We start from the raw sequence: 22,814 nt of genomic DNA, 5'->3' as shown, positions 1-22,814 counted from the left end.
AACCCTACCACGTAAGCAACATACCTTCCGCCGCCGTTCACATGCGACAGCCGAGGTCAAACATTGCATCCCTCCCTTTCCTCCTTTCTTGGGGCACCCTGCTTCCAAGCCCAACCTAGAGCAAGGCGACCGCACCCTCCAAACAGCATACCCCTCCTCCGCTTACGCTTTTGCCACCACTACCAGGAACTCCACGCTAACAGGGGCGAGGAAGACGCCAACGTCGTAATCCTCCAGCAGCGGGCAGCCGCGCACACCAACGTAGGCACACCTACGTTGGTATTCAACTTCAAAAACCCATCAGCGGTCACCCGAAGCCACATGAACGCGCAATGTGCTTTCCGCTCAATTATCTGTCAACAACGGGCACAACATTGTGCAACAACCCTACCACGCAAGCAACACACCTTCCGCCGTTTTCATGCGACAGCGGAGGTCAAACGTGGCATCCCTCTCTTTCCTCCTTCATTGGTGAATCCCGCTTCCAAGTCCAACCGAGTGCAGGCTGACCGCACCCTCCAAACAGCATACCCCTCCTCCGCTTACGCTTTCGCCGCCACCACCAGGAAACCACGCAAACACAGGCGAGTAGGACGCTAGCGTCGTAATCCTGCAGCCGGACACACCCCACGTAGGCCATTATTGGAGTTCAACTTCAGAACCCCATCACCAACTTCAGCACCCGTCATAGGAATTCAACTTCAAAACCCCATAGCAAACTTCAACTTCAAAATCCATCACCGACTTCAGAACACATCATAGGAATTCAACTTCAAAGCCCCATCACAAACTTCAACTTCAAAATCCATCACCGACTTCAGAACCCATCCTAGGAATTCAGCTTCAGAACCCCATCACAAACTTCAACTGCAAAATCCACCACCGACTTCAGAACCCATCATAGGAATTACACTTCAAAACCGTGATGGGATCTGAAGTTGAATTCTGATGATGGGCTCTGAAGTCGGTGATGGGTTCTGAAGTTGAAGTTGAATGATGTGATGTGATGTGATGGGTTCTGAAGTTGAAGTTGAATGATGGGTTATGATGTGATGAATTCTGAAGTTGAAGTTGAGTTACGGGCTCGTGATGTGATGGTTTATGACGGTGATATGATGTGATGGGCTTTGCAGAAAACTGACCATGATGTGATGTTGAATGAATTCTTAGGAAAATGCCGACCTATGCTCGAATGTTTATGTGGATGCGGTACGTCTTCACTATGGGATTACACGTGATGCACTTTCGGGATCCTTCAACGTGGATGTGCTTCACCTGAATGAGGTCCAGGAACTCGGTCGACAAGTTGAAATTCGCCGGGAGAGAGAGCGAGTAAGTGTTGTCTTCGTATTCCACCCTTGATTCTGTATCGTTTGTCGCTCTGAAGAATTCGTTGAATGTGTCGGTAATTAGCGATCGGGGTTCTAAAATTAGATCGTTATTGATCACTATCACCCGGCGAACTCGCATCATAACGGCTCTTTCCTCCGCGAGCGGTAACACGTTTGGGACGGCGCGTACTTTACCGCCCTCCAGGTGATCTCCATCGATGTCGACGATTCCAAAGACGAGATGCAGCGGTGTGTCGATTAGTTTCACCGAGCGCACGCGCGACGGTAGCTTAAACACGTAGTGATCTTCCTCGTAAGTCCACTCTATCCCATATTTGGGGAATATTTTATTCAATAGCGTGTCCGTGTCTTCGAACGTGAGCTGTTTTGTTTGCCACTTCTCCGTTGATAGCGTTATCAGGTTATCCGGCGCTTGGTTCACGTTCAGGAAGCTGTTGGGAATGGGAAATCCCTCTAGACCGACGACGTACGAATCATCCAGGTGTAGCGGCTTATCTAACACGATCATGAAGTCATTCAACGTGTTGGACGGGTGCAGGTCCATGCTGGCGTTCGAGAGCAGATACACGTAAAATTCATTTTCTGACATCGCTGGCTGGCACTCAAGAATCGTGATCTTTGGCGTATCCGAACCAATGAACCAAGTAGTGCAATACCCCGTTAATTTCCTTCTTTCTAATCACCGCGGATATGAGTCGCTTATTGTAAGAGGAAAGATGGTGGATGGGCTGCAGCTCCTGCTCGTAGAATGATCCCAGTATTTCTTTTCCAGTCGAATCCTTCACGTACACTACGGGTGGATCGGTCTTACTCGTTCGCGACACCTCGAACACTTCGGCCGACCACCTTTGATCGTAGCCTTTGGCGAACACGCCGCGATCTAACGCGAGCCTCACCTGGTCCCCTGCTTTATACTTGCTCTCGGGGTCGTCTTAAGATTCAATCTGTTGAACAGAGCTACTTCATTTCCGGCGTTCACGTTTTTCGGCTTTTCGCCCGTGACGGAGTGTACCGAGTCGTTATAGTCGGCCACTATCTTCGGCAGCCCGTCGATATAATTAAACTTCCCGTACTAGTGAAATGCCTGGTTATTCTTTCTCTAATTGTTCTCTGCACGCGTTCACAGGAAGCCGCCTTCATTCCACTTTGTGTGCTATACTGATTTAGTAGTGGCTGAAAATACTGACGAATTGGGGAACCTCAAAATTCGCTTCCGCGATCCATGAGCAAATTCTTCGGAATTCCATGACAGAAAACTCGTTGGAAAGTTTTCTTTACGGCTTGCGGGCGCTTTGTGCGAATGGGGACCATGTACAGGTACCTCGATAGCATATCTATGACCGTTAAGATGTACCTGATGCCCTTGTTAAATTTCTGATATTTACGCATACCCAGAAGGTCTGCCTGATATAAATCCCGCACGTGAGTTGCGATGAAGGAGCGCCGCCTCAATTTTTTCTTCACTGGCTTGTGAAGGGTGTAAGCATCTTCTTTTTTCAGCTGTTCGATGGCCTCTGCGCGCGTGAGCTTGTGATAACGTCGGTACCGATCCACTCCACCTAACCTTTTCTCCTTGATCTTTCTATAGGGCCCCATATTTGCTCCAGCGAGCAATTCGATGTATTTTCAGAGCGCTTATAATTTTCGATACTTTTTTGTACCAACTGGGTTTCTTGATGAGCGCGCTACGACGTGCTAAGTAGCTCACGAGAGCCGCAATGTTTGAGCAATTGATTCGCTTCCCTCTATATACTAGCACATTATCCGCCTGCCAAGTGAAAACTTTCTTCAATTTTTTTAGCACAGATTTCGCACGTGCTTTATCAATGCCGGAGGGTAGAAGATTAAAATCGAATTGATTGGCTTCCGGTTCGGGCTCCGAATGGACAGGTTCCAGAGGAGGAGGAGGAGGATGATAGTGAGCGCGCTTCAGCAAGTAATATGGGGCTTCCAGTATTTTGCCGACTTTTACATTGTCCGAATCGTTAGATTTCAGAACTTCACCTATTTCTATTCTATGAGCCATGACCGATGGCTTTGGATATCGCTCGCCCGGCGACTCCCGCCACAAGACTTGATAGCCCTGAGAGGAACAGTGGAAGTATGGCAATGAGACCACCTCGTTGTTGCCTAATATATTTCTTCAACTGCCTGGGGCACTTATGAAGTGACTTGTAAGCGAGGAAGCGGAGGATTTTTTTGTGTTTCTTCAGGTTTTTATGAAGTTCCGTCGAAAGTGGGATATTTCCGCGTAGAATGTTCAGACAGATTTCCAAAAGGATTCGAATGTCATCGCAGCTGAGCTCTTTAAGTAACTCTGCGCGGTGCGTCGGTTTGCTGGCGGCCAATACTTTGAGGAGCGTGAGATGTCTTCTAAGATCGGCCGTCATTTCACGGGCGTAAACAGGAACTGCCGGTCGTGCGGTAAAATACCCGTTCGTAGGCTACGAGAGGGAGGTGTTTGTGCGTGAAGATCTACAACTAAATAACCGTGCGCCTTCTCCGTCGCCTGGTTATATGCATCGTGAAAATAGGAGAGCCCCTGTTTCCCGAATACTTGACGTCTGAAGGTTTCAATCTGTTGTACGGACCGAGCGTTCCGGAACAATATGATATAACTGGCGTTCAGTGATATCGTTCGAAAAGCGGCATTCTGATAGAACAAGGCTTGTGTGATCAGGATCACTGACGGATTCTTATGGTGGCTACCACGTACAAACAACGACTGTACATCCGATAGAACCCCCTTTTACGTGATTTGATCGTCAATAACTATAAGAGTGGGATATCGCTCATCCCAATCTGCGGGTATCCTGTCCATAAACTCCACACCGTCAAAATCCTTTTCCCAGCCGGCTGCATACTTTCGTACTTCTGTGGTGGAATGCTAAATAACTCGTGGTGTCTCATTATATTCTGCGTGAGCACCGTCTTGCCACGCATGGACGCGCCGGAGATGAGAATTCGAGCGGGGTGCTGGAACTGCATGCGCATCATGGAATAACTTGAGCAGACTGTGTAGCGAGGTGTGATGCATCTTTATTTTCATCCATAGCTCCTAGCGCGATTGATGATCGTCTCCATGACTCTTATTTCTTCCTGACGTAGTTCCTGAAGCTCGAGCAGTGATTGTTCCCTGTAAGCTGACAGGTACTCGTCCAAGATTTCGCGTATGATGTCCCGCAACTTGTTTGCGGTGATACGGGAGCGCAATATGTGGCAGCACATCTCGACGAGTTCTCTCGCTCGTGTGACGCCTCGAAGCGGAATCGCGCGGAGTTGATGCACCTGAGTCGCGCCATCTGGTGGCACGAGGTAAGTTTGGACGTATGAGATAGAGACACGCGATTGGGTTAGAACCATCTGAAGCCACCGCCGAGCGGTCGGCGCATCATCTGGCTGGCGCCGGCGAATGCTATGTTCAGTAGGCCAATCAGGACTTGCTAGCCATTATGGCGGGCTTAGCGCTGGCCAATCGGGTGGGGCTTAGAAGTCTGTGGAGAAGAGGAGTAATCGGGGTGAGTAGGCTTAGCGCGGACCAAGCAGCGGAGCTGGCTAATTAGCATAAAGGCTCAGCGTGCGCCAATCAGCGTAAAGTGGGCGGAGCCAAAGTAATTAGCATAAAGGGGCAGCACTATGATGAACCAATCAAGGATCAGTAGGTTTGGCGTGGGCTAATCAGCGTGAAGTGGGGGGAGCCAAGTAATTAGCATAAAGGGGTGGAGCTACAGTAAACCAATCAACGATCAGTAGGCTTAGCGTGGGCCAATCAGCGTGAAGTGGGTGGAGCCGAGCCGACTAATTAGCATGAAGGAGCAGAGCTACGGTCAACCAATCAGTGATCAGTAGGCTTAGCGTGGTGGCCAATCAACGTGAAGTGGGCGGAGCTAATGGCGACCAATCAGATGGCTTTGGAATTGGCTTGTGTTGGATTCCAACTGGATTGGGTCGGCTTAGAACTGGATTGTGTTGGCTTAAAAGTGGATTTTGGCTTAGAATTGGGTTAGAACAGGAATTCCTGGAATTCGATTAGAAAAAGGACGTCGTTGTTGGACATATGTCCCTACTACTCCTGGCCTATTGTCGAGAACACCAACTCTCAGCCCTCAAGGCTCTCTTCACCTTTCTGGACACCACAGGACTTAGATCCTTATTGTGAAAGGGCTCATTATCTCATTCCCCACATCTCCTCCTTCACTGCATGGGGTAGAGTATTGTCCCTGGCGATGAAAGTCCCCACCCATCATCCCGAAATAAAGTTGTTCTTGTTGTTGTTGCAATCAACTTGAATGAGCTTAAGAAATCAGACTCATCGCACTACATCTCTAATAAGGCAAAAAGCGAATGTTTTGGGTTTAGTCTCTATGCCAAGTCATCGCTATTTTGTAGACACAGAAAAAATACTTTGATTCACTTCTCGTCAAGTTGTAGCTCCCCTTCCATGAAAAATATGATCATCGCGAAGTGCTGCGCGCTCGAATCAGTCTCCTTGATGTTTGTAGATCATTCTTCCATACGAACAGCGTGCAAAGATTGTAGTAAACTTCAAGGATATTTAAAAAAGAACCTCTCTTTACGCTTCCAGAACGCAAGCACAAAAAATAATATTGGAAAAAGTGCGCACTTCCAAACGCCAGCAGAATCGCTATACAAGCCATACACGCAGGCACCGGCGGACAGGAAAGTCTCCCCGAGGTATAGCGAAGATTAGAGCCCTGCACGGGCACGGGCCCCCGACCCGGCCCGCGGGCCGAGCCGGGCTTGTTATTGGCTGTGTGCTCCGGGCCGGGCCGAGTCCGGGACGAAAAAATACGCTAGCACCGCGGGCCGGGCCGACAAATATGTTTCCGAGAGTCAGGCCCGGCCGGGCCTCGCAGCTAATTCCACACAATGGAGATGCATTAGTTCATATCATGCGCTTGCGTCATTCCTTTGCATATTTTGCAAAGACAGCAAGGGATACTGCATTAGGCATATGATTCGACCCCCTAGAACATTCTGAAAGCCACTTTACATAGCTCGTCACTCCTCACGTATTTCACAATCACTTGGCAAAGCTTGGTGACAGGGGTATGGACTGGGAGAAGGATTTTGTCGACAGCATCCTCTACCTCCGCAAAATCTTGACAGTGTAACGATAATGCCCATGCCCGCGTACGTTCTGGATTTAATTTGGTCTGGAGCGGTTATGGTGTTAAGCCGCCATCACTTGTATGTTTGTCTTCTCTCCTTATAAATTTACTGATAAATTTGTTTGATAATCGCCAGAAACGCGTACGTCGCGGCTGGAAATGGCTGTACTATGCCGGGATCTACTCGCCGGGTCACCGGGCCGGACCGGGCCGGGCTCTAAGCACTGGGTCACCGGGCCGGGCCGGGCCGCATAAAAATATGAAGGTCCGGGCCCGGGTCGGGCCGGGTCATTTTTCGATGCGTCTGGGCCGGGTCCGGCACAGAAAAGTCGGCCCGTGCAGGGCTCTAGCGAAGATCCCATAAGGCACAGCGTCTTCAAATCTACACCATCTTTTCACTGTCAGCGCCATCCATCCGTTGTGCGGACAACTACAATTGTGACGTCACTCATGACGTCCGGTGACGTCACAGATGGCGTCAGTTGTGACGTCTGTCCACGTGCTTCCGTTTGCTCCCCTTCCCCCTCACCCCGCACGCGCTTCATTTCCTTTGCTTCCATCGCGACATCTAACTGTTGTTCGAAGGCAGATTGATCGCCTGTTTGACCACGGATGTAGCCCACTGAAGGGAGCCGTGAAATACAAGACAGTGAAAACTTCATGTAAGAGTGCACTGGTAACGACAAATCACACATAGTAACATATGACAACTCGTGCGAACACTGAGAGGTTTGTGTGTGTGGTAGCTTGCATCCGCGATCTGCATGCACAATGCTATGCACAGTACAAGACATTATGTGGCGCACTTATGATCTCATAGGGGACCTGCTCAAGTTTTGATTGCAAGAAGCTTTCAAAGAAGCGAGTCCATTACACCATTACACGTCACTGCAACACAAGGTCTACGATCTGTGGGAATGCACTACATGCCACTGGTATGGTACAACAGGCGATAACTCTCAATATACAAGCTGTATATAACCTGTAACTTACACGTGCAAATCAGAAGTGAACGTAGGACAGAAGAAGGAGCACTGGAAAGGGCAGGAAGGGTTACTTCGTGTGGCACTATTTGTCATAATGCTGTGCGGATTGCTTCACCTTTTTAAAAAGTGTTGAGTTATTGGAAGTAGCAATTGTGAGAGGCTGAGGGAGGGCGAAAAGCAGTAACTGTGCATGGTCCCTTGTACATGGTATATACAAATTATCAGTCAACTTCAGACATTCAAAATAACACAATCCAAAGCACAAGATTCATAGAAGCACCAAGCCACACTATATTACTCAGTAAAGCAGTCCGTACGACAAACAATGTTTCTAAGCTCCCCGGAAGCATTTATGTAATCTTTATGTGCACAGAGTAAAATTGTGAAAGAGGTTAAACAAATATGTACATACAGCAGTCCAATAATTGCAACTTCAGCCTTGCAACTTGCCCTATTGCCCTCGGCTGCACTGTGCAGTCCTTCAGCTCTGTATTATTTTAAAAATTTTGTCATCGCATCACAGGTGTTAACAAATGCAGCAAAGTTATTTGAGACTCTGCACCAGTTCACGGATTGTTCTTGATTGCTGACGTTGCCGTAGACCTCTATGGAGTTTTCTATTACAAGTCTGGAGCCATTTTCTGGAGGCTGTGCACCTCTCGCCGCAGCTCCTGCAGCTTGCTCCTTGCGTGTTGAAGTGCTGTTTCGTATTGTGTCACACTCTACTGAAGGAAGCACTGTTCACCCGTGCCCAGGAATGATGAGAAAACGAAGGTTACGGATTGCAGTATTTGCGACAAGAAAGCAACTCAATGGGCGGGCATACCTGCAGCTTGGGTTGGTGGTTCTGATGGCACTTGTTGAACATCGTCAGCTGCAGGTGCACAGATCGTGCTCGCATAGCAGTGGTCCTGATGGGAGGAGTCGTACGTCACGATGATCAGTAATCTGCGGATGGTGAGACCTCTGTCCCATATTCTCTTGTGCAAAGTAAGGTGGTGCACTGTTAACCTCAGGTTATGCCGTTTTCTCATGTCAGTGTACTTCTACTTGGGTCGTGTTCCCGCCTCTTGTTTTAGTTTATTTTTAGTCTTAGTTTTAGTTTAGTCCCGCCTTGACCTTGATGCTGGTGACAACCGCCTTATCACAAGGCAAACAAAACAACCGTTTTATCACAACCCAAGCAGCACAGTGTACTGAAAGTCGAGTGTAATAGGGGTGGACGGTATGTGTCTTATCAGTGCTCTTTAGTTTCACGAGTCTGTTCAATGCCTTCCACCTACCCGTCCACCCCTATTGCACTCGACTTTCAGTACATTGTGCTGCTTGGGAAAGGCAAAAGATGGGGACACTTCCTCGTCTAGTCGCACATCTGGCGCGTGCTTCTCTGCGAAAATCAAGCAGGCGGGGCTAAAGCGTAATTTCTATTAATTTTTTTACTATTTCCTTTATATACTATGTCCATTTATTTTAACCTCTGTTGCAATACTGTCCATAGTTCTTGTTAGGTCTGCGATTATCCGTGGAGGACTCAATATTTGTGTATAAAAATGTGAAGTTCGCTTTTTTTTTAAAGTTAAATTAACAAAAATAAATTTCCCTGAATTGAAAAATGTCCAAAGCCTTCCTTAATGGCGGCAAAAGTTCCCAGAAGGTAATTACCGAAAGTCCCACAATCCTCCGGCGCGTACGACGCCAGTTAGAACTTTTTATCACTTTAGGTGAAACACCCTGTAGACCTATATATACAGTCGTCCCTCGTTAATATGGACACTTTAGTCCCCGACCAAAATCGTCCATAAAGCGAGTCGTCCATATTATCGAAAAGTCACACAATCCTCCGGCGAGTACGACGCCAGTTAGAACTTTTTATCGCTTTAGGTGAAACACCCTGTAGACATATACGAGGGGTGTTCAAGTGAAACCGGGACTTTCTGTCTCCTGAGTGTACAAATGGCTCGCGCTACTTCATTTTCGTGATTTTCACACGCGACAGGCCTCCGCGTTTACCACGTGGTGGTCCAAAGTTTGTGCAAAACAGAAGACACGTTCTGGACAAGATGGCCTACAACGAGGTGAGCGCGCACATCGAACAGCGAATCGTCTAAACATTTCTCGTGAACGAAGGCGTAAAGTCATCTGAAATTCACAGAAGACTTCAGGCTCAGTATGGCCACGATACACTTAGTCGCAGCAAAGCGTTTGAGTGGTGCAAACGGTTCCGAGACGGCCGTACACCAGTGCAGGACGATCCCGTCCGCGGGGCGGCTCAGAGTCCAGTGTCAGAGTTCCTAAGAACAAACAACTTGTGGAGCGCCTGATCCTCAAGGACTGACGCATAACATGTCTCGACCTGGCTCGAGAGACGGACCTTTCTGTGGGAACGTTGAACACTATCATTCATGAACACCTCCAGTTTCGGAAAGCCGGGCCTCCTCACCAAAGGAGTCCTCCTCCTAAAGGACAATGCACGCCCGCATACCGCGCATCTCACGACACGCACCTTACAGGAACTTGGCTGGGAGTTGCTGCCACATCCCCCTTACACTCCAGACCTCGCCCCCAGCGATTTCCATCTCTTCGGGCCACTGAACGCGTTCCTTCGGCGCCGCCACTTCAGCTGCGACAACAAAGTCAAGAATGCGGCCCGATCATGGCTGTTACGCGCAGATAAGGATTTCTAAGCTGCTGACATCTAAGCCCTCGTGAAACGCTGGGACAATTGCATTAGTGCAGCTGGAGATTACGTTGAAAAATAAAACTGATTTCTCGCCTTTCAGTTCATTTTACTTTTCCGAAAAATGAAAAGTCCCGGTTTGACTTGAACGCCCTCGTATATACAGTTGTCCCTCGTTAATATGGACAAAATCCCCGACCAAAATTGTCCATAAAGCAAATTGTTCATATTATCGAAAAGTCACACTATCCTCCGGCGAATACGATGCCAATTAGAACTTTTTATCACTTTAAGTGAAATACTCTGTAGGCATATATATATACAGTCGTCCCTCGTTAATGTGGGCACTTTAGTCCCCGACCAAAATCGTCCATAAAGCGAATCGTTCATATTATCGAAAAGTCACACTATCCTCCGGCGAGTACGACGCCAGTTAGAACTTTTTATCACTTTGGGTGAAACAGCCTGTAGTCATATATATATATATATAGCCCCTTATCTCAAGCCCCCTATCAGCTTCCGCCGTAACGTAGACATATTCCCTAACTTTTATAATTTTTAAGTTTTAATAAATCCCTTTTTTGTTACTTCCCCTACTTTCGTCTTCTGTCTCCTATTTATTTCAACTATAATTACGTAGCCGTCCGATCCAACTTCAACTTTTCAAGATATATATATATATATATATTTACAATTCAAGCGTGCCACAATCCCAGCTGTGGACGGCCGTTTCGAGCTTCTTGGCTCTCATCGGTACCAGCGTAGGGATGTGACACGCTCTTGGGTCGGCACAAACACTGTGTCTCTACAAGACATCAATGTCCCAGGGTGTTAGCAACACCTCTGGAGGCCGCAGTGCAAAGCCAGTAAGTACTGATACAAATATAAAAATGAGCAAATGCTCCATGGCTGCACGTGAGGCATATGTTTACAATTCAAGCGTGCCACAATCCCAGCTGTGGACGGCCGTTTCGAGCTTCTTGGCTCTCATCGGCACAGCGTAGGGATGTGACACGCTCTTGGGTCGCATAAACGCTGTGTCTCTACAAGATATCAATGTCCCAGGGTGTTAGCAACACCTCTGGAGGCCGCAGTACAAAGCCAGTAAGTACAGATACAAATATAAAAATGAGCAAGTGCTCCATGGCTGCACGTGAGGCATATGTTTACAATTCAAGCGTGCCACAATCCACAAGGGTGTGCTAACAAGGGCGTGCCACAAGGGTGTTGCTAACACCCTGGGACATTGATGTCTTGTAGAGACACAGTGTTTGTGCCGACCCAAGAGCGTGTCACATCCCTACGCTGTGCCGATGAGAGCCAAGAAGCTCGAAACGGCCGTCCACAGCTGGGATTGTGGCACGCTTGAATTGTAAACATATGCCTCACGTGCAGCCATGGAGCATTTGCTCATTTTTATATTTGTATCTGTACTTACTGGCTTTGCACTGCGGCCTCCAGAGGTGTTGCTAACACCCTGGGACATTGATGTCTTGTAGAGACACAGTGTTTGTGCCGACCCAAGAGCGTGTCACATCCCTACGCTGTGCCGATGACAGCCAAGAAGCTCGAAACGGCCGTCCACAGCTGGGATTGTGGCACGCTTGAATTGTAAACATATGCCTCACGTGCAGCCATGGAGCATTTGCTCATTTTTATATTTGTATATATATATATATGTCTGCAGGGTGTTTCTAGGGTGTCTACAGGGTGTCTACTGGGTGTGTTTACATATGTTACATGGTGAAAATGCATTCTCCCACAACCAGCGATTCCTCAACAAGATCCGGGCCCGTGGTGGAATTGAAATGACGGTTTGTACGTTAGTGCTCCCTCGCTCTCATAACAGGCGCCGCCATTTCATTGACAGGCGAAGGGAGTTCCAGTGCAACCCGCGGGCCTTCGACTTCAACCGCCGGCTGGTCCAGCTTTGCCGGAACTCGACCAACCTCTGCTACCTGGACCACGGATCCCACCGACGACGACCAACCCAGGTCTTTGCAGCTGACGGTCTCCATCCAAACTTCGAGGGGGTTCGGATGATCAGCCGACACCTGCTGGACCGGCTTCCACGACTTCGACGGCTCCTACCATCACGCCGCCCCAACGTGACTGCTGTTCCGGATCCAGTGTGGCCTACCCCACAGGAGGCAGCTGCCCTGGAACGACGATGGCAGAATACAAGACCATCGACGCTGGACTGACTAACCGCCGGTAAGCGTACCTCTTCTCCTTCTGAAAGTGAGCCTCCCCCAAGTACGCAAGCTTTCTTTGAACTTCGTAAGCTACCCGATAAATCAGCACGCTATAATTCCCATCGCACCACTTTACAACTCTACAAAGATCAGGACAAAATTCCCAAGGGTCTCGCCATTAACCTTAAACCCACGTTTCCCCTGAAATCTGCACATCAGAATAAGTGGAATGAGATCCTCAACAATGCTTCGACCGCGTTAATCGACGTGCTTATATCCCAGTGTGTGGACGCCATAGACCAATCATCCCAGTAGGCGAAAACTATCGATTGTAAATCTGTCTTAACAGAAACCACCAGTTAGAATTAGCACAATACGCAAAAGAAAGGGAAGAGGCAATTCGCAATGCTAAGCGGAGGAAGCTAGTCAGGGACAACGTTAATACTCCAGCTACGCTTGAACCCAGTGTGTCAGCTCAGGACTGTGATCATATAAGTAATGCAGGTACAACTAATACGCCAGCGCAACATCATCATCTGCTTGCTAGAAAAACAGGTTCCACCCCAGCAGCCTCATCTGCGAAGATGCTACCCCAAAAGTCCCATAATGCGTTAATTTATCGTCCCACGAACTTACCGATTCGGAAATCTCACTACTCAGCCGTGGCCTCTCATTCTGCCCCAATAACAACAAGCTAGATGAATACCAACTTTATCTGGACTTAGATAATTTCGCCCGCCGTCTACGTCTGAAGGAATACTTTCATGACAAACCTAAGTCAGATTCCAACCCATTTCAACCGCTATCCAACTTTACGCAAGGGGCTAATCGTGAGAAGGCTCTGGACATGTACATCCGTGCAGTTCAAAAAGATATCATTAACGCTTACAATAAATCATGCAACAGCAAATCGAAGCCAAATCTAACTCCGGCTCCAGCCTTTCTAACCTTTGGGACTGCAGTGACATAGTCATTAAAAAAGCTGATAAAGGTGGTGCAATCGTAGTAATGGACAAAGAAAGTTTCATTAACGAAGGCAGCCGGCAATTATCGTGCGCGTCGTTCTACGAACTCCTCGAGGCTGACCCTACAGAGGAAATTACGGCTCATATTATCCGCAGCCTAAAAGATCTAAAAGCAAGTAAAAAGATAGATTCCACCCTATACGATTATCTACTCCCCAAAGACACCGCAGCGGCCAGGTTTTATATGCTCCCTAAAATCCATAAACCTGGAAATCCAGGGCGCCCAATAGTTTCATGCAACGGTACAGAACATTTCAAGCTTTGTTGACCACTTTCTTAAAGATATACCTCCTAAACTACCATCCTACATTAAGGATATCAATCACTTTCTTCAAGTTTGAAGGGAATGTCAGCCTCCTTCTTCCAGTTTGCTAGCCACGCTACACGTTTCTTCTCCATATACTAGCATCCCCCACGAAGATGGCATTGCTGCAGCTGAAAGGGCGTTTTCAAAATATTCTGATACCTCATACGATCCGTGTGTCCCATGCACATTTCTCAATCTTGTTCTGAAAAATAACAACTTCGAATTTGACGGTAAACACTACTTGCAAGTTCATGGCACGGCTATGGGTACAAAAATGGCACCTAACTATGCAAATATTTTTTATGGGAGCACTAGAGGAGGAATTTCTGTATAAGCGCATAAAGAAGCCCACGCTTTACAAGCGGTTCCTCGACGACATCTTCATGGTGTGGCCACACTCAGAAAATGACCTAATCACATTTATCAGCGACTTTAACAAAGCACATCCGGCCATCAAGTTCACCCATTCTTATTCCCCTTCAGCGGTTAACTTTCTCGATGTCCAAGTAAAGTTAACCAACGGGGTCTTGTCCACAAACCTATTCCTTAAACCTACGGACTCTCAACAGTATCTAGCATTTAACAGTTGTCACCCGCGCCGTACTAAACTTGCCATCCCTTACAGCCAAGCACTTGGATACAGGCGCATCTGTTCCAGTGACGATGAGCTGGACAGAAATCTAGCTGAACTTAGGGAAACATTTATCGGTCGTCAATTTCCACCTAGCTTAGTTGACGACGCACTAAACAAAGCCCGCAAAGGAGATCGCAAAGCTCTGTTCCAAAACCACAAAGGCATGTTAGATAATGGTTCCGTAAGCCTCACCTTAACATTTAGCAGCAATATTCCAAGCGTTAACCAGTATACTAAACCGTCACCATAGCAACCTTCTCCAATCGGAGCGTATGGGAATTTTCCCTCAGCCACCGCGAGTAACCTACAGGCGCGCGCGCAACCTGCACGATAATCTAGTTAGCTAATAATCTAACAGCTTATAGCTAATAAATAATCTGGTTAGCCAAGCAGCGCATCCAGGAAACGGCTGTCACCCGTGCGATGGTCGCAGGTACCAAATGTGCAAATTAATGCAAAGCACCCAAGTACTTAAAAGTACTAATTCCAATTTTTCCGTCAAAATTAATGGTGACTTCGACTGTAATTCATCTAACGTCATTTATGTCATTCAGGGCGGCATGTGCCAAGCACAATACGTAGGTCAGACTAAAACATTATTTCGGATCAGGTTCAACAACCACCGATCTGATGTTACAAAAAAGCCAAACCTCCCGGTCTCGCCATTTCAAACAACCAGCTCATACACTAAATAATGTGTCACTTTTTATTCTCCAGTCAAATTTTAGCTCAGATCGGTGCAGGGAACAACGCGAATCTTATCTCATTTACAAATTCCAATCAACCATTAACGAAGATCTGTGAGCACTTTCAACGGTAAGAAATCTGGCCGCCTAGATCAGCTACACTTTTCGTTTCTTTTCTGTCTTTTTTTTTTTTTTTTTCAGCAAGGTTTGAAGCAGCACTCACCCTGCACCGAATTTTCCCCAAAGCGGACAGTGACCTACGGCAAATGACATCACACCCGGACTTGACCTTCTGGAATCTTCCCGAATCTGACTCACTGACAAACGACTGTGGCGTGCCCGTACCGATTATGACGTCATGTACCAAACCTACTTAAGTAATGTGTAACCAGCTACGCATCTTTTGTCCTGACGAAGATAGTGCCACTGTGGAAACGTCGACCCCTTGCCCATTTTACTTTTTAACGTCTCCCTATGTAATAAACTAGTGTTTGTAACTTCCCTAAAATCTGTCTCCGCGTCTTTTTTTGAACTTCTGTAAAACTTCGTGGCCGTTTGATAATCCTTTTACCTCAACTCATATATATATATATATATATATATATATACAGTCGTGCCTAGTTAATATGGACCCCGTATATATATATACCGTATTTTCCGGTGTATAACGTGCATTGTGCAGTAACAAAGTGCTCTGAAGAGGTCCTGCGCATTATCTAGCGGTGAGCGTTATACACGGAACTATTTTCCTGCAGAGCTCCTTTTAAGGTACAAAGTCTAGCCTCTTCCAGGGAGTGCTGTGGCTTTCTCCGAAACCTCTTAGGATCAGTTCACAAAACCGGCACACTGAACATGATACTACTTAAGGCTGCTGTTCAGCTTTCAACAATGTTGAATTCATTTCAGAACGGTAAAAGTGCTAGGGTGCACGTGATCTGGTAGATTGTAAACCGACGAAAAACCTGAGACACCATTGAGGAAGGAGCACAAAGGAACACACACAACATGTTTTCAAAGGCATTTCAGGAGGCTCGCGTGATTGAGAAGGGACGCGAAAGCGGAGAGGAGAGTGGAGTTTACTATGACACATCTCTGTTGCATCGGGGTTTAACAGCTTTTACTAAATGTGTTTCAAATAATGCATATGCATGTACAGCGTGTTTCACCTAAGGTGATAAAAAATGATAACTGGCGACGTACTCGCCGGAGGATTGTTGGACTTTCGGCATTTACCTTCTGGAAACTTTTGCCATCATTAAGGAAGGCTTTGGACAATTTTTAATTGGAGTAAAGTCTTTTTTTTTTTCAATTGAACTCTGAAAACTGCCAAGCGAACCTTACTTTTTTTACAGAAATATGATGTCCTCCATGGATAACCGCGGACCCAACAAAAACTGTACACAGTATCGCAACAGAAATAGACGAAAAAAAAAAGTAAAAATTACGCTTTAGCCCCGCCTGCTTGATTTTCGCAGAGAAGCGCGCGCGAAATCTGCGTCTGGACGAGGAGGAGGAGGAGGAGGAGGAGTGTCGTTGGGAGGAACCCGAGAGGTCTGCCTGCCTGATTAGGCGGCATGTTTCTCGGGAAGGGAAAGGTGGTGGAGAGGAGGAGAGGAAAGGGTGAAGTGGAAGACCGAGCGGAATCCGCTCGGGGAGAGGATAGCTGCGTCCATGGGCCGACTTCAGGGGAGCTGTGCCGGCATACGCCTATTACACATCTGAGGGAAACCCAGGAAAAACCCCAGACGGCACAGCCGGCCCGCAGATTCGAACCGCGGACCTCCCAGTCTCCAAGCGCACGCGTTACCGCTGCGCCACCGGAGCTGGTGCGTCTGGACGAGAAAGTGTCCCCGCCTTCATTTATTTTGCTTCTTTGTGATAAGATGGTTGTTTTGCTTTCTTTCTGATAAGTCGGTTGTCACCAGCATCAAGGTCAACGCGGCGCAAAGAAAGGTAAAAAAAGAGGCGGGAATACTTCCTTCTCTCCCCGCAAATACCGTGGGCTTTTCTTTGCGACAATCAAGCAGGCAGGGCTAAAGTCGAATTTTCACTATTTTTTAAAACTATTTCTGTTGCGATACTGTACATAGTTTCGGTTGGGTGTGTGGTTATCCGTGGAGGACTTCGTATTTCTGTTAAAAAAAAAGTCAGGTTCGCTTGGCAATTTTCAAAGTTCAATTGAAAATAATAAAATTTCCACATTGAAAATTTGTCCAAAGCCTTACTCAATGGTGGCAAAAGCTTACAGAAGGTAATAGCCGAAAGTCCGATTATCCTCCGGCGAGTACGTAGCGACTTAGAATTTTTTATCACCTTAGGTGAAACGCCCTGTATACTTCCTTACTTACTACACCTTCGTTGTCTGCATCTAATTTTTTCCAACTACCTATTTAACTTCGCGGTCGCCCGTATTTCAGCGTACCGTATTTTCCGGTGTATAACGCGCACCCCTAAAAACGGACTGAGCTTCAAAAAGTTCGATGTATAACGCGCACCGCAATGTTACTACAAACTTCCGTACTGCCACCAGTATACACAATAAACAAACGCGGTATATCATACAGGATTGTCCACCAACCATGGTAGAAATTCATAGTAAAAAACGTAGGCGCCGGAGAGACATGCGGTCAAGGGATTTTTTCTGCCAATAACTTTTGCAACATATTGGTAAAATTTTTCTTTCATTTCAATTGACGGAAAGTAATCTCTTGAATTGAACTCCGAAATTTCGTAATGCAACCTAACGTTTTCTTTGCGGACGTGGGTTCCCCGTGGTCATTTTACTCAGTATAGCATGTAATCCCACTCGTAATGCAATGGCAATTGCCGAAATAAATTCGCGGAAAATCCGTCGAAATGAGCCCTTGGCTGGGCCTCTGTTTTGACGGCTCGTAGTTTGAGCGCAAAACTGCGAAGAAAAGAGGTTACAACACGCCACACGAAGGGGGAGAGGGTTAGAAGCCTTACCCACGGAACAAACACGCGCGGTGAGTGCGGGAATCAGAACTATCTTATCAAAAATGAGGTCATCGGACGTGTTGACAGGTAGGGACCCTTTAAGTAAGGCTTGTAACCTTTTAACCCCCTCGTGTGGCGTGCCAATGTAACCTCCTTTCTTCGCAGCTTTGCGCTCAAACTACCCGTCAAAAAAAGAGGCGGAGCCAAGGGCTCATTTCCACGGATTTCCGGCGAATTTATTTCCATTAGCCATTGCATAGCCGTTGCATTACGAGTGGGATTATTGCTATACTGAGTAAAATGACCACGGGGAACCCATTTCCGCAAAGGAAACGTGCCTTGCGAAATTTCGAAGTTCAATTCAAGAACATAACTTTCCGTCAATTGAAATGAAATAGAAATGTTACCAATATGTGGCAAAAGTTACTGGCAGAAAGAAAAAAAAACCTTGACCGCATGTCTCTCCGGGGCCTACATGTTTTACTAAGAATTTATATCATGGTTGATGGACCACCCTGTATCTATAGGGCTGTTGCGCTAAAGTTTGAGGAGGGCGACTGGAGCGCCACTCTGACCCCTTCCGTCGGAATGCTACGACACGCGGCCACTCTCGCCCCGTATGCATAACTAAGCAACGGGTAGGACGCGTCAAAGGGTGCGCCGTTATTTTTTTTATATTTTTTTCGAAATCGAACTCTACTCGAATGGAATCGAACTCTACTAAAAATCGCAAACTGCTGTTGTGTCGTACGCATAGCAGCAAGAAGATGGCTACGGCAAAAACTTGCCCGCCCAAGAAAAGTCCCCGGAAAACATGTCCCCGAAAGAAATGTCCCCGACTGGCATCGCTATTCCGGCTGCCGGCGATATGCAGGCGGCTGTATTATCTTTTGTACTCCAGAACTAGCTAACTCTTAAAATATGAAGCCCTGAAACAATTATTCCTGACTGCTGCTGCCGTTTACCGTTTTCAGTCATAGACTTACATTGCGGCTAAGTAATATCCAGGAATAGTTATTGCAGTAGACAAATATCGGCATCCGTTCTAATGAAATAGAACACCAAAACTTTGACCAGATATACTTTTCTTTTTCTTGTATTTGCTTTGCAGTTTCCTGCTTTTTATATTAAAAGTCGACTGTGCAGCCGATGCTTCGGATAATTGTCGCTGTGTGACAGTAAGATGAGTCTAGGGACGACGAAAACAGACACACACAGACAGACAGAGTTTGGAGACATCTGTATGTGTCTGTTTTCGTCGTCCCTAGTCTCCGGGTCTTACTGTCATGAATTACACTCACCAGCTCACTTGTTTTTATCAATTCTTTCACTGGGTCGTCGTCACCAGAAACTCCATATATACATATACAAAGAAAAAACATAGCCGGAGCTCTTTCGAGCTCTTACAAACATATACACCTATACAATATATAGCCTCGTGTATATGTGCACAACCTTTGTTTCCGTACGCCTTAAGAAAAAGTTAGACGTCTGTTTGAACGAGGCGGACATATGATAGCTGATTCCAAATCTAAATAGTCGAGAAGTTCGCTCAGAGGTCCCAGGAAAGAGCAACTATTTGGGTGTTGAACCACAAAACAGTTTGTGTTTCTTTTAGATGTCCCGTTAATATTGTTCAACTATCTTCAATTTTTAACGGCGAGCGTTTTGTTAAGTCCCCATTGAATTCGATGAGCACCCTGAGAATTAATCTTTGCCACGTTCTTGTTAAGCCTGATTTTTCTCAGAATGAAATTTATACTTTTACTGGTGCACTCCCAGTGCACCAGAGAAGCACACTAAACACCCTAACAAACAGCGTGATTCGTGACATACACGCGTTCTGCATATGTACATCGTGCCGCGCATTGTACACATGTTTCAGCGACTTTTTTAGAAAGAATTTGTCGATCCTTTTGACTTTTTGGCTATCCGGAAAACAGATGATAAACGACAACGCCACACCAAGTTAGCCAGCGTAGACTGAGTGTCGTCTGCTAGGGAGCGGCCGTGTGTTGAAAAGGTCGTCACTAGCGGCGCTGACTGACACACAAGGTTTGCTGCGCCACCTGGCCCAGCGCAACAGGCCTATACACGGTGTCTTTTTTTCTTCGATACAGATTTTTCATAAAAAACTATAGGGGATATAGACATCTTGTCTTCACTTTTATCACCTTTGGACCGGCGGACGTTCTTGGTCATCTGTTTCTTAACCGTCGAATGGCTAATTACCTAAAAATCGTCAATTAACTTTTTAATTATAAAAGCTACGAAGTTGTCCCAATGAGAACATCTGCTCCTTTCGGTAACCTGATATCGTAGCCGTTTTCAGAACAAAAATCTGTTCGCTACACTCTTAAAAATGAGGGAAGGGGAGGTAATGGCAGGATAGGCTCGCCGTTGTTGGCCACACAGAAGTGGGCGTCGTCACGACTATAGCCAAAAAAAAGAAAGAAAAAAAAACGCAAAACACAAAGAAAGGACGGACGGATGGACGATAGAGAAGGATGGGGATGCGGTGAGGTGCACAAGTTCATCGGGGAGAGTAGAGTATTAGACGGGTCGACGAGCAAGGCCTGTCTTCAGCAGGAAGAGAATGAGGTTTCTTGCTTTGGCGGAACGTTCGGCAGGAGAACCAGCGGGGTAGAGGATGTCCGCTAGCGTGCCCGAGGTGGAGCGAGGGAGATGGGCTTTGCGCGCAGAATGGCATGCTCGGCAGTCTCGCAGGATGTGTTCGACTGTTTCGGGTTGTTGACAGTGGCCACAGCTGGCGTCACCCCTAGAGCCGACCTTGAACAGCTGAGAGTTGGTGAACGCACACCCAGTGCGGAGCCTATGAAGCATGGTCTGGATGCTTCGAGGAAGATTTTTCATGGGAAGAGGGAGGCGATTATGATGCATGATGTCCCATATTCCAGGGTGGCGCAGTTCAACAAGGTGCTGAACAGAACAGGCGGCAATCACTGGAAGTGGCGGTCTGCGCTAATTCCCTGACAAAATCTTCAGCTATGACCTTGGGGTCACGTTGAGACGCGACCGATAGCGTGACGAGCGGGTTTACGGGTTCGGGAAGGCCTTCAATAGCTTTCAAGGTGCTCCAGACTCTAGTGCTCGGCGTATGGGCGTTGAGGGACTCGCTGAACTGTCGCCACTGAGCTAACTTCAAGCTATATCGTCTGTGGGCAGCCGAGACACGCTTATAAGAGATCCAGTCGGCTTGAAGACCTGTCCTTAGAGCCCTCCTTTGTGCCCGCCTACGTGCCGCGCTGAGACTTAAAAATGAACTTCACCGCACAGCACGCTCCTAGCCAGCCACCATCTCGAATGATACCGTTATCTGCCCTGATTTGTTGAGAACGGGAGGCGTACGCCTTTTTGTGGCACTTATGCGGTTCATAATTGTCACAAAAAAGGCGTACGGCTCCCGTTTTCAACGAACCGGGGCAGATAACGATGTCATTTGAGATTATGGTTGGCTAGGAGAGTGCTATGCGGTGAAGTTCATTTTTAGGAGTGTAGGTCGTCCGCAAAAAAATCGTGAAGGAACACCATTTCTTTTTCTTTATTTTGTTCGTTGCGCATCTTCGGAGACCTGTCTTTCCTTCACTCCCAATGTGAGTGGTGAGGATGCCGGAAGGGGGCGGCACTGGGGGAAGAGGAGCGAACACTCTACTTGGCACGCGCAGATGGAATAAACAGTTCTCCTGTAGAATATGGTCTGCGTCAGCCTCCTCTATCCTTAACAATTGTTGCCGAAACCCGGGAGAGGGCTGACCTATGACATATTGACCCATGGAGAAGCTTCGGCGTAACCGAGCTGTCCTTCGTAGCGCCGTGACCTGGTGCCTGTCATCCGCTACCGAACTCCTGCAACAGCCATCACCGGGCCCGTCTGACTAACAGGTAACCCTGGATGGACTTCTCGACAAGGACAGGGCTCTTACCGCTCTGAACGATAAAGTCGCATAGCTCATTGATTGACGACAATTACCAGCAAGAAATCAGCACCGCTCTCGATTACCACGAGAAAATTTGCCGTTGCGTAAGCCGGATTCGGTTCCTTTTGAGTTCTCGCCCCGCATTTAGCGCTGCAATGACTAGTAGCGCTACTCATAACCAATCAGGAGAGCACTCAGTCGTAGGGTCGGGTACCGTCAATGCCGCTCAGAGCACTACTGCGAGAAGCTCGCGCTCAGGAACGCAACGGGTTAATCTATCGAAACTCCAAGTGCCCGTCTTCTCTGGTGAGCTCCGTGAATGGCAGGGGTTCTGGGAACACTTCGAGGCAACTATCCATAGACGTCCAAATCTCCCCGACATAGAGAAATTCCAATACCTGAAGACATACTTGAGTGGATCTGCAAGTAGCAGTATCTGTAGCAGTAGCAAGGATCTACAGGAGGGAACTGGCATGGTCTTGGAAAGAGTCGTCGAAGGGCGCGCGCAGCACTTTAGAGCAGTAACGGAATATCTTGGCGTTGTCCGAATGGGGTAGACGGCACACCCTGTCGCGAAGCGAAGCGACGAAAGGCAAAGAGTAATGTTTGTGCCGTCATATCAGTCGTTAACTCGAGGTACACCTTTCTGTCAGTGTTTTGTGCAGCGCGGCACTACAGTGGGCCACAAAAATCAATCTTAACGACGTCAAACGGCATGGTTTCGGTTATCCGGTTTCTCGGTAACGGTGCGGGAGGAGCAGACTCCTGACGCAAGCGTCTACGACGGCACGGCAAGCAAGCGTTCAATACCCGCCTCACTGTCCGACAACCTTTCAGAATCCAGAACCTGGAGCTGAGTTAGCTGGACTCCTCCATGAAGAAGGCGGACATGCGTTGCGTCTACCAGAAGTTCAGTGAACCGGT

General features: G+C 47.4%; 1 long non-coding RNA gene across 1 annotated transcript; it reads left to right on the top strand.

Annotated features, from left to right (window-relative positions):
• The first annotated feature begins 7,887 nt into the window (after nt 1–7,887).
• LOC135393213 (uncharacterized) lies at nt 7,888–15,502 on the top strand. Its single transcript, XR_010422531.1, has 3 exons — nt 7,888–8,427; nt 12,018–12,361; nt 15,196–15,502. It is a non-coding gene; the product is annotated as an uncharacterized LOC135393213 (long non-coding RNA).
• Nucleotides 15,503–22,814: the final 7,312 nt, after the last annotated feature.

Source organism: Ornithodoros turicata, chromosome 4, assembly GCF_037126465.1.
Source record: "Ornithodoros turicata isolate Travis chromosome 4, ASM3712646v1, whole genome shotgun sequence".
NCBI classification, from domain to species: domain Eukaryota; kingdom Metazoa; phylum Arthropoda; class Arachnida; order Ixodida; family Argasidae; genus Ornithodoros; species Ornithodoros turicata.
This window is presented reverse-complemented; position numbering and strand designations above follow the sequence as displayed.